The sequence below is a fragment of the Dermacentor andersoni genome, chromosome 4 (genome assembly GCF_023375885.2).
Source record: "Dermacentor andersoni chromosome 4, qqDerAnde1_hic_scaffold, whole genome shotgun sequence".
Classification (NCBI taxonomy): Eukaryota; Metazoa; Arthropoda; class Arachnida; order Ixodida; family Ixodidae; genus Dermacentor; species Dermacentor andersoni.
In genome coordinates, this window is record NC_092817.1 from 194,738,866 (window position 1) to 194,749,854 (window position 10,989).

The 10,989-nt window shown below is 42.4% G+C and overlaps 1 long non-coding RNA gene across 1 annotated transcript; it reads right to left on the bottom strand.

Moving 5' to 3' along the window:
- Positions 1-361: 361 nt before the first annotated feature.
- On the bottom strand, positions 362-10,457 carry LOC129384725 (uncharacterized). The gene is made up of 2 exons (XR_008612381.1): positions 10,375-10,457; positions 362-712 (listed from the first exon to the last, which is right to left on the bottom strand). It is a non-coding gene; the product is annotated as an uncharacterized lncRNA (long non-coding RNA).
- Between the last annotated feature and the right edge of the window lie 532 nt (positions 10,458-10,989).

The following is a 10,989-nucleotide window of genomic DNA, read 5'->3' on the forward strand; positions in this document are numbered from 1 at the left end:
AGCTCAAACTGTTGAGTGAACGTTTCAAGTGAAACATTTATTCTGCGTTCTCAAGGAACCCGACATGTAGTGTATATAAAATGTTCTATTGTCTCCTAAGCGTGAATTTCTCGTGATAACATGGCTTACCTCCAAAGTATGGACTAACAGTTAAATGAAGAGCTGTAATACGTTTATTGTTGTGGCCTCATTTTCTCGCATGATGGAAGTAGCTAAATGAGAATTTTCAATTCAACACGGCCTGTCCATCTATGCTTTGAAATACCTCATGGGACTAGAATATTATTGGGTTTGTGGCAGCCAATTAAACCTTTTAGTTTCGGTGTAATCCCGTGATGAGTAAGACGCAAAAGGGTTTGACTATTATTCCGAAAATGTATTTAATCACGAAGGCAGCGATCGCAAGCGCAGTGAGCGTTTTCACATCTGAGTGGGTAAGTCAGCGCGTTGCGCTCAACCCAAGAAACCAATGCCAGGTCCGTAACCTCCGTAGCCCCGGTAGAGTCCAAAGCCAGGGTATCCACCATAGAGGCCATAACCTGCGTAGCGGCCAAATCCACCGTACCCGAAGCCTGGACCAAAGTTGCGTCCAATGCCGCCGAAGAGACCAAGCTGCGCAAATGCCCGGCTGCAAAGAACAGCCACTACCACAAAGGCGACCAGCAGGGACTTTATCATGGCGAGGTCAAAGGTGGTGCTCGGAAGCCTTGAGCTGCAATTAAAGTGAAATTTGTATTAACGGTTGTATTGGAACCCAGGAAACACACAATATTCGAGTGCTCTAGCTGCCCGCATCTTACTAAATTTACTTGAATAATGCAGACGGGAAACTGCATCGGAAACTTACATCATTTGTTTCTTTTTACCCAGCTACCTTAACGAATGTGGCGTGCAGTTGCTAAGCACGAGGTCGGCGGCTCGATTCCCGGCCTTGGCGGAAAGCAAACGCTCGAGAGTTGCGTTCCGGGTTCGTGGTAAAGAACCCCAGGTAGTCCAAGTTATTCGTCTTGAATTAAAAGACACGATGTGCTCAATCTTGTAGAAATGCGGCGCAGCACACCGATATCACGAGAGACGCGCACTGAACATTGGTGATAAATGGTTCCCTTAAATTATATGTTCAACTAGTGCAAGAAGATGCACGCCCTCACTTTTTGTAAGAAAATGGTCTCTATGTGATGCGGTCAACGCGCCAAGCTTGTCAAAACGCTTGCTTGCACGAGAATTATGCGCAAGCGCTCCTGTACGCATGCGCCCGTGGTCCAATGGTTTCTAGGGCACCAGACTTCTGTGCTGGGCTGGATCTGTTTCAAAAGCAAACAGCGGACATCTAATTTCTGTTTTTTTTTTTGTTAACCGACATCGTCCACTCAGAGTCATGTGCACATGTGTCGTGCGATCGGAGTAAGTCAATAGCCGGTAAAAGCGGACACTAAATTGCGGCAACGGGGCTAAGGAAGCTTCGTTTTAAAATGATGTTGCCGATTGACGTAACAAACTCGCAGCGTACGCGCCCTCTATTACTGGTACACTACTCATCCACACCGTTAAGTTTTCTTCACTTTCAGTTTATTATTCTTTAAGTACAATCAATGGGTAACAGACAATATACAGACGAGGGACCCAAAGTCGAAGACTGCAGCGGGTCCCTCAGTTAATAATAACAATGGAGAGACACATGAAAGATGAGCACCTTCCGTGGTTGCTCAGTGTCTATGGTGTTAGGCTGCTGAGCACAAAGTCGCGGGATCAAATCTCGGCCACGGCGGCCACATTTCGATGGGGGCGAAATGCGAAAACACCCTTTTACTTAGATTTAGGTGCACGTTAAAGACCCGCAGGTGGTCCAAATTTCCGGAGTCGTCCACTACGGCGTGCCTCATAATCAGAAAGTGGTTCTGGCACGTAAAACGCCATAATTAATTTTTTTTAATGAGAGATGAGCACGCTAAGTGAAAGAAACAAACAACAATGGTGAAAAATCCAAAATAGAAATATGAAATAAAGAAAAGCAATTGTCAGTATACAAGCTTATATAGCATAAAACAACTGTCAATATATACAAATGGCAAATGTAGTGTAATGAACGATGTATATAAGCTTAGTTATACATCTAATAAAGCTTAAGAGCATAACTAAATGCATGAAATTAATGGTATTGGGTAAACCACTCCACAGTTTTATAGTAGCGAATGATAGCGTCATTCTTTCATAGTTACAATGACCCGTAGGCAGTAGGAAATTGGAGATATGTGCAAACCTGCTATTATTAATAATATTGATGAGGTACCTGAAATCAATGAATTCGTATGAAACCTGGTTAGCAAGTAATTTATTAAACATAATTATTACATGATAGTTGAAAAAGTTCGTTACAACAAGAAGGTTATTTTCACAAAGCAATAGAGTTGCACTCGCGAAAACCCCACGGTTAGTGATAAGCCTATAACGGTTTCCAGCAAGTACGGACGCGAGCACAAGTAAGTGGAAACGGACAGGACAAGGCTGGACTTACAACTGAAGTTTAGTATGGATACATTCCACAAATCTTTCGCCACGCATGGGTATACACCCAAGAACAATAACAAGGTTTGTAGTCAAATGTCTACAAAAGATATACACGTACACAAAAGCCAAGTCACACCCCTTCCCGACAAAGGCAACAACACTTGGATTAACACGATAAATTTAGAAATTGAAGTTCTTTATCATTGATATGAACCGAAGGTTCATTCACAGATGTATGCGCGCCCAACTTTTTCATGTGGAACGCTTCGGTAATTTCTCTCTCCAGTTTATTGCGCTCTCTTCCCACTATCGAAACACTATCAAAAACTGGTCGGCAATCGTGCTTTTTGCAATGCAATGGCAAGTTCCTTCCTGTACCTGTATCTGTCACTGTGTCAGACAGGCGTCTCATTTGCCGCCATTCGCAAGAATTTTCCGAAGAAACCTCAGGAAAAATATGACCATGCGGGTCTCGTGTATTTGGAAGGGGCTGAAGTACCGGATGACGCTGACAGGCTCCTTAGTAGAGGCCCGAAGTTCAGTTTGGTGCCGCAGGTCACCGGACCTCAGCTTCTGGCTACCGTTCATAAAATAGCGGAAAAGGCCCCAATCGAGGAAAAGGACAGGGCCCTTTCTGAAGGAGTTAACTGCCTGCTGAGGTGGCACGGAAAACAGAGTGGACGTAGCGGCAAAATTCTCGGACGTGTCGTTCAGCACTTCAACAGCCGGGAGCTGAACCTGGTACAGTGCGACAAAGAAGGTGGGTTTGTCGTGCTTCGAAAGGTTCTCCTTCAAGAAAAAGCAGTCCTTGTAATTGAGAAGAATTTTCGACCAGTGGATGTGTCGCCCAAAAAGTCGAAGGCCCTAGCAATAAAATTTTTCAAGAAACTGAAGCTTGAGGCCTTAGAAAAAGCCGTAAAACTAAGTAAGCAAGATGTGTTACATGTGTTTTTTGCAGCTAAGACGCACAAGCCAGATATGCCGCTTCGCGCTATTGTCATAGAAGCAGGCTCATGGCAGATAGTGGTCAGTGGGTTCCTTCAGCGTACGTTGAAAACCCTAAATACTTCCGATCCTTTTGGCGTCCAGAGCTGCTTGGAAGTTGTGGTGTGGTTAAAGTCAAGTGAGATTTGTGCCAATGATGCGATGTCTGTAGATATTGAGGAACTGTTCTATTCTATCCCACACGATGACCTGTGTACAGCTGTACATGATCTGATTGAAGAAAGTGGGGAAGTAGCTTTTATGAATTCCTGCGCTTTGCCACTTGAGTCTTTTATGGAACTTCTCACGTTTTACCTGTCAACCACTGCGATGTCCTTTAACAAGGATGTCTTCATTCAGAGAAAGGGTATTTGCATCGGATCTAAGGTTGCTCCTGTATTGCGTCACATTTTTTTATCGAAGTTTGACTGTAATGTAATGCACAGGCTGAAGGACAAACGTATTGTGCAGATCTTTAGGTATGTGGATGATTTTTTAGTGTTTTTAAGGTTAACTTTTGATGATAGCCTTGAATCAAACGCGAGAAGGACTTTAACGTGTCTCGAGGAGTCCTCCCGGGATCTCAGGTTCACCTTCGAAATTTGGAAAGAAAACTTGATCAGATTTCTTGATTTGAAAATTAAATTTCAAAATGAGAGTCATGTCTTGGCGGTATGCCCTAGGTCGAAAAAATCGCTCCTCCCGTACGAATCGTCGCACTTCAAATTAATAAAACGTGGCATAGTTTTCTTGCGCTTGACGAATGCTCTTAACAAGAGTTGTACCCACTCATTGCAGGAGAGTTTTGAAGCCCAGAAGGCGAGATTAATGTCGGCATGGTACCCGGTCTCATTTTTGATGACTGTGTCGGAATCCTTGTTTAGAAAGTTGACAAAAAAGAAAACCATGGAAACCGCGGACGACAATGAATCTTCAAAAAGAAAAAAAGATCGTAGTGATGCCGTATTTGCATGGCTTGTCTCATAATCTTAAGAAGGTGGCCACTAGGAATGGCGTCACACTAGTGTTTTTGGCGTCGAGCAGAACTGGTTAGGTTGTGCAAAAGCATACCAGGAGAGAAGAGAGATACGACTAGTGGCTGTGGAAAAAAGCACGCCACTTTATTTCACATAAAGTGTGCAACAACTGTTGTGTATCTTATTCCTCTCTCATGCGGACTGTCCTATATTGACCAGACAGGTCGTTGGATTAATGACCGCACGCGTGAGCATCGCTATTTGCTATCTAGAGGTACAGGAGGGAACTTGCCATTGCATTGCAAAAAGCACGACTGCCGGCCAGTTTTTGATAGTGTATCGTCAGTGGGGAGAGAGGGCAGTACACTGGAAAGGGAAATTAGCGGAGCGTTCCACATGAAAAAGTTATGTGAAAGAACATGTGTGAGTGAACCTTCGGTTCATATCAATGATACAGAACTTCAATTTCTAAATTTACCATGTTAATCCATGTGTTGTTGCATTTGTCGGGAAGGCGTGTGACTTGGCTCTTGTGTACGTGTACATCTTTTGTAGATATTTGACTACAAACCTTGTTATTGTTATTGGGTGTACACGCATGCGTGGCGGAGATTTGTGGAATGTACTCACAATAAACTTCAGTTGTAAGTCCAGCGTTGTCCTGTCCGTTTATACTTGTGCTCGCGTCCGTACTTGCTGGAAACCGCTATATGTTCACCATTCACCAACTGGCACAGCAAACTACTCCACTAATGGTAATCCGTATTGCTTGGTTTTCTAAGTGCTGAATAGACGAGACATGACAGTAATATCTACTTCCCAAGAAACAATGACGCACTTAATGTGACTGGGAACTGGAAAAATATGCTCTTTATTTGATTATTGCTCTAATACCGAAGCTAAACGTTTGCTTATTGAAGACAATGTACTGAGGAATCTTTAGGTTAGAATCTAATTTGATGCTCAAAAATAATACACAGTCGAAGACGGGAATGTGATGACCATCTAGAGTTATCCCAGACAGGCCAGGTAGTATTCTTTGGCTAGACCAGAAAATTATGAATTTAGTTTTGGTAGGACTAATAATAAATGACTGGAAGAACATCATAAAACAATATGTTCAAGCTCATTGTTTAGTTTAAGGACTAAGTTTGTTAGAGATTTGTCACACAAGGGGATTTTAATATCATCTGCGTACAGTACACAATGTGCAGATTTAGGACACGTGGGTAAATCATTATATAATTGGAGAACACTAAGGGACCTAGTAAAGAGCCTTGTGGTACACCTTGATTAATAATTTCAGTATCAGAATAAGCACCTCCAGAAAAAACTGCTATCATGCAGATAACTTTCTAGGAGTTCTAGTACTAGGCCGGGAATTCCTAGGCTTCTAGCTAAGTAAAAAGTACGTTATGATAAATCGTATCAGAAGCTTTAGCGCAGTCCAAAAATGCCGAACCAACGAAGCTACCCGTATCAATCGAGTGACGAATTTAGTCGGTTAGGGATATTAAAGCTTAGTCGAACGGCCAGCGCGAAAACCAAATTAGAAGATTGTAACAAAATAAACCCCAGCAAAACAGTTCATTTGTACGGTAAGGCCGATTACGAAGCAATTAATAACGAACTACGACATTTCCTGCCTGCGTTTCAATCCAGTCTCGATTCTAGGAGTCTTAATGACAGCTGGCTATTCTTTAAGGAGAAGAAATTGAACTAACTTATAAATTCATCCCCAAGATGAACTCCCTTGCCAATAAAAACAAACGATGACTTTCAAGAAGTTTAAAAACACAAACAAGAAAAGACGTCTTTTTTGTACTGCGAATCTTAATGAAAGTGCGTGCGCACAAAATAGGCACCACGCTGCAGAAGACGCGTATTTTATCAGAGTGACTTGCCTAAACTTCTAACAAATAAACCTAGAAAATTTTGGAAACTTATCAACCTGCAACCGACACACTGCATTATACTTACGAACGATAACATAAAGGAGCTGAGCGACGCTCATTGTGGTGAAATGTTTATCACATCTTCATCCATGTTTACTACAGAAGCTGATTTACGATTTCGTACGCCACCTACTACAACATTACCAATGATGGCCCCTGCGACGTTACCTATTGCTGGCATTTCGTCGCTCATCGACAGAATTAAAATTTCTCCATCGGCCGGCGTAGATGAAATGAACTCCGAACTGTTCAAAAATACTAAACAAATTATTGCAGTGTATTTCTAATGAGTGTTCTCACTGTTGCTTGGAAAAGGAATTTTGCCAGATGACTGGAAAGTTCAAAAGCGACTGGAAAGTGGGAAATATTATTCCGGTATACGAATGAGGTAGTAAACAATCCCCCTTAAATTATCGCCCCATTTCACTAACGGGCGTCCCATGCGAAATATTGGAACAGGACATACGCTCTCACATAATGCACTTCCTCGACACGAACAATTTCCTTGATTGTTCCCAGCACGGCTTTCGTAAATCTTTATCCTGTGGCAGTCAGCTGGCAATATTTATTCATGACTTACATTCCAATCTTGACCATCACCGTCAGACTGACGCAATATTTCTGGACTTCGCTAAAGCATTCAAAAAAGTATCACACAAACACCTGCGACTAAAACTTGCCCAGTTAAACCTGCAGGTTCAAATTCTCGAATGGATTTCAAAATTTCGTACTAACCGTCTTCAGTTCGTCTCTATTAAATATAGCCATTCTAGGTCCCTCTCAGTAACATCGGGCGTCACCGAAGGGTCTGTTCTCGCACCCTTCCTGTTCCTAATATATATTAACGACCTACCCAACCATGTCTCTTCTCATATCGGTATGTTTGCTGACGACTCCGTCATCTATCGCACAATTACTAGCCTTTATGATAAAATGTGCTCCAAAATGACCTTAACTGTGTACAGGAGTTGTGCGACCTTTCGGTAATGAAGCTTAATCCCACTAAATGCAAAGTCGTTTCATTTCAGCGCCAGCGTAATCCTTTGCTTTTTTTGTACGCAATCTCTAACTCCACTGTTGAACAAGTCAAGTCCTATAAGTACCTTGGCGTCACCTTATCCTGCGATCTTTCCTGGCGTGCACATGTCACCAAGGTTATATCATCAGCGACCAGATGGCTCGGTTTTTTAAAGCTTTATTTGTGTAACGCCCCGTAGGTCATAAAACTTTTCGCGAATGCATCTCTAAGCAGATTCTAGTACCGTACCAGGTACACTTAATCAACGAATTAGAATCCGGGCAAAATCGTGCCACTAGATTCATGCATTCTTCATATTCATGTGACATAAAATCATGTCATCCCTCAAATGCGAAACTGGTCTTCCAAATCTTTCTGTGCGTGACCGCATCGCCAACCCCTGCTTGTTTCACAAGTTTTTCCACAGCTTCCTCAATCACGCCCCCCTGCATCATCTCACCGACGCGCATACCCCACTGCACTAGCCATCCGTGTAAAATTGCATGCTCACGTGCTCGCACTACCAGCTTCGCTGCTTCATTTTTTCTTCGTACAGCAGTGTAGTGGAATGAACTTTCCCGAAACATTGCAGCCATCCCCTGTGCATCAACTTTTGCAGAAAACGTCACAGCACACTGTTCCGCATAAAGACTGTTATTTGTAACCTTCACTTGTTAGCCCACCCCTTATGTATTATCCCCTAAACGGAGACCTTTAAGGTAATAAAGTGATGTGATGTGGTGGTGTATATGTTACAGAAGTAGTTACTGAAACAATTTGCTATGCTAGAGCTTCATAGTTGTAATTTATTTGGTCAGCAGTATTACCGGGCTTAGGTAAATTCACAAACGCACTAGGAAGTTGCTATACTTTTTCGGCATAGTTCTTGTGCTCTGCCAGTTCGTATTCGTAATACTGTCGTTTAGACATTTTAAGCATGTTATCAGAATGTTACAATAATTTGTATGACTTGCCGCTAAACGTGCATTAAAAAGGTTTGTTTTTAGCCTTTTTGTATAGGTTTTCTTTTTTTCTTATACTAGTCGCTAAACCTTTCGTTGCACAAGTATTACCCGGAAATTGAAAATGTTTCCTGCATCTGACGGTAGTTGCGTCAGCACAAACGGCTTCTCGAAAGGTGGAACAAAAATTTTCAATAGTTTGATCAGGATCATGCTGGGGGTTAATTACAGACCAATCACTATTTGTTATAGCGTTAAGAAAGCTATCTCGGTCAAAATTGGAGAAAAAGAAGCAAGGCTCGGACTGAGGTATTTCGGCCTGAAAGGAGACGAATATTAGGGACGATCTGTAGTCTTAGTATCTATGATACTAGAGTTTGGAGTTGCCGCGATGTTTGTTAGGGCATGGAGAAGAAGCGTGTTGGTACCATGAGTAGAACTCCTATAGTGGTAGAGATAATGACTTATTCTAGTCTGAAACCAGCAAAACAGCCTGTATAAGCTGTTAAACTTCCCTTATCGACGTCAAGTGTGTTAATGTAAATATCACCTACAATCAGGACTTGCTTATTTTCAAGAGAAAGTTTTTCTTGCAGTACCATGGAGAGTTCACACACCAAATAAGGGATATATGAAGAAGGAGAGCGGTAGACACAACAAAGAATAAAACTTAAGATTCTGAGAATTTAGCTGTCAATCAATATCAATCCATTTACATTAACAAAAAGATCAAGGCTACGCGTATACATAATCGGAGGTGAAACAAATATAGCGGGACCACCGTAGCGATCCGGAATGCGGCGGCAGTATTCTGCTTGGTATGGACAAAAACCGTGTAAACTACCATCCGCATTATCAAGCCATGTTTCCGAAACGCAAATAAATGAAAACGGATGAATGACTGAGTCAGTGAATGCTGCAGAGGCTTATATATCAACCAACTAGGTTCCCTGGTTGAGGTTGCCTGCAAGCCGTCATTTCGAAGCAGCCCTTGATTCTAAACGTTGTTCACGAAGCCACAGTAGTCGAGAGTAATTTGGCTGAAGAAAGGCCAGCTGTGTACGAATCTGTCTTGATGAAGCTTACGTCAAGCAGAATATGTACTCTTCTATATTTGATGTGCTGTCCTGTGCGACTGAGAACGTACGGGACAAAGGTACGTGCGAATCCGCACGGAGGCAGGAATGAACTGCTTTGCAAGCAACAAAACCCAAATTTTGGCTGTCTTTCTTTATATTTTTTAAAGTTTACTCAGTCTCCAGCTCTGTATATTAACATGCCAGTAACACAATCACGCATTCTAGTCCAAGCACGTGGAGGCTTACAAATTGAGCGCTAAAATAAAGTTGCAACTTAGACAGCAAACTTTCTCTTTCGGTTTTAAACTAACAAGAGAGGTTTCAGTTCAATTGGCTTACTATGAGATTAAATGAAGAAAATATCGAACAAGAGCAATACGTAACGATCGTTTACGAAAACAACTGGCAAGGAACTAACGGTAGCATAACGTCTGCATTTTGTACTATATGACTGTTGAAATGACACACGTGTTTGAAGAATTCCCTTTAATGTGTAGAAAGAGAATAACAGGCAGAGTTTTAAATGGGAAAAATCTGGAAGTGAAAATTTAGGTCCCACAAAGCGAAACGACAGTGAAGAAGCATTGGTTTGCTTAGATGACGCTGTCGAACGTGAATTGCAATAGAACTGCATTCAACTACTTTAAAGTATGCTACATTCGAACTTTCATCCCGCAGTATGGATAAATTATCTTCAAATAAATATTACTCAGGAATTTAGAACCTGAAATGCAGCGAATAGCTGTAAACCGCAAATAATAAATAGCCCACAAAGAAACAAAATCTATCACATTGCTCGTCACTGAAAGAAGGCTTTTAAAGCTTTTAGAAACGCGAAGATCCTTCTTAAATATCTATCAATTGCTGACGTGTCCGCATTTGAGACCTCACCTGAAAGAAGGTTCCGGATTCGGTCGTCTCGCAGTGTGCGTCACCCGGCAGTATTCTGGCTTCCGTCTCTTATATATGCATCCACGCTGTGGAATGATGATCACGTGCGCGAAACGCCCCGGATCATTGTGCATACATATAGAAGGAGGAAATGGCGTGCCCCAAGGTGACTAGACCAGCCCCGTTACCTAAGCGCTACCTCAGTGGCGCATTGCTGCTTACGAGTAGTGCTGGACACCGAAGAGGCTGTTGGCCAGCTGCACCATCCCTGAACCCGCAGTTTCGTATAATACAATTATGATGGCAGTGCTGATTGAAATCGTGTCCTTCGGCGGCAGAAATGCTGTGTGCAAGGCAGCTGGAGATTCCGTCTGCTTACGTCCGGCATCTCAGCTTGCCTCTTTGGAATGCTACGCAGTAGGACGCACCGTCGTGCCTGTTAATAATTCTTTCTCGAGACGAAGGTGTGCTGACAGGAAAAGTGCGCGCAATAGGCGGAAAACATTATTAGTTCGCTGCAAGCTGTGCTATCATGTGTTAAGACGAAAAAAGAATATTACGCAGGTCTCACGCACCGTTGTAACGGATGTTATATTGCATTCATTCATTCATATA